The sequence below is a fragment of the Zingiber officinale genome, chromosome 11B, assembly GCF_018446385.1.
Source record: "Zingiber officinale cultivar Zhangliang chromosome 11B, Zo_v1.1, whole genome shotgun sequence".
In the NCBI taxonomy this organism is placed as follows: domain Eukaryota; kingdom Viridiplantae; phylum Streptophyta; class Magnoliopsida; order Zingiberales; family Zingiberaceae; genus Zingiber; species Zingiber officinale.
In genome coordinates, this window is record NC_056007.1 from 8,578,319 (window position 1) to 8,579,792 (window position 1,474).

General features: G+C 36.3%; 1 long non-coding RNA gene across 1 annotated transcript; it reads left to right on the forward strand.

Moving 5' to 3' along the window:
- Window positions 1-495: 495 nt before the first annotated feature.
- Window positions 496-883, forward strand: LOC122033658. The gene is made up of 3 exons (XR_006126605.1): window positions 496-553; window positions 640-756; window positions 844-883. It is a non-coding gene; the product is annotated as an uncharacterized LOC122033658 (long non-coding RNA).
- The last annotated feature ends 591 nt before the right edge of the window (window positions 884-1,474 follow it).

Genomic DNA, 1,474 nt, shown 5'->3' on the forward strand with positions numbered 1-1,474 from the left:
TTATTGGTGTGCTTGCTCGGGAAAAAGTTAATATTAATTACCACTCTTGGAAGCAAGTGTCGAATGAAGTTAAGAATATGATATGGGAATCCACCAATGTAAGTAACATGATGCTTTCTTATGTGATGCATTTTTTTCTTTTCTTTTATTTATATACTTAAGATATTTGTTTGTGTAGTTGACATACCAACTAGACCCAAAATGGAGGAATGGGTGTTTGATCTCTGCAAACACCAAGTGGCGTCAGTATAAAACTCACCTCACCAGGACATTCATCCAGCCAAATAGAAATAATCCGAAGCTTCTCAATAAGGTACCTCAAGGGCATTGCATTTCACGTGAAGATTGGAGTAGTTTTGTGATTAATCGGATTTCTGAAGACTTTATAGTAAGTTGTTTAAGGTGGTCTTTTTAAATTCTAGTTGATATATGTGGTTATAATTCATCTATCACTATGTAGAGGAAAAGTGAACTACAAAGTCAAAGAAGCAAGGCAAACTTATACCCTCATCGTCTTTCTCGAAAAGGATATGCGGGTTTGTCTGAAGAAATAGTAAGTATTTAGTTAACATTAAATTCCTACTTATGGTTGTCGTAGTTGGTGTTGAGTACGTTGACTTCATGTGGTTTTTTGCTCAGTCCAGTGTTTTATGTGATGACGATGAGATAAATAGAGCCATCCTCTGGAAGAGAGGGCGGCTCAACAAAGCTGGGGAATTTGTTGGCGATGAGTTGAAGCAAACAGTGAATAAGATTGTAAGCAAAAGTATACATAAATTGCTTATTTTGTACATATATGATATATGTATATATTTAAAGTTATTGTATTTGGATGCATGACAGGATGATTATATTGTCCAAAAGAAGGATGGTAAGATGCCCTTTACCAACCATTTGAAGATATTCTCACGAAGGCCTTGAATTCTAACGAACATGGTGGACGTGTGAGAGGCATAGGAGCAAATGTCACTCCATCATCCTTCTTCAAGGTTGCTAGAGGGAAGGTGCAAATTGATAAGGCTGCCTATGAAAGGCAACAGAAAGAGTTTAAGGAGGCAAAAGCTATGCTTTTTGACCAAGGTGAAAGAATAGAAAAATTGGAAGCAATGGTGTTGAAACTATTTGGTCGAGAATTTGAGAGTGAGAAGAAGGGTAGCTACTCAGTTAAACCACAATGCCTCCTTGATATAAAACCTGAAGTTGAACGTCATAGGCGCCTCTCAAATATAATGAAGGTCTAGAAGAACATGATGATGATGATGTGAAATTTATTGAGAAGGATTCGACTTTACAGGTTAAATATATATTTCACGTTGATATTATTATCCCATCGTTAGTATCTAATGAGGCTTGTAAAGCACTATATGTTGAAGATTCATGAATTGTTTGTCTTATAGGGAAAAGCAGTGATGTTGTTATTGCAGCCTAATGACAAGATTGTTGCATATGGGACAATTGTCTCTGTTAATGGACC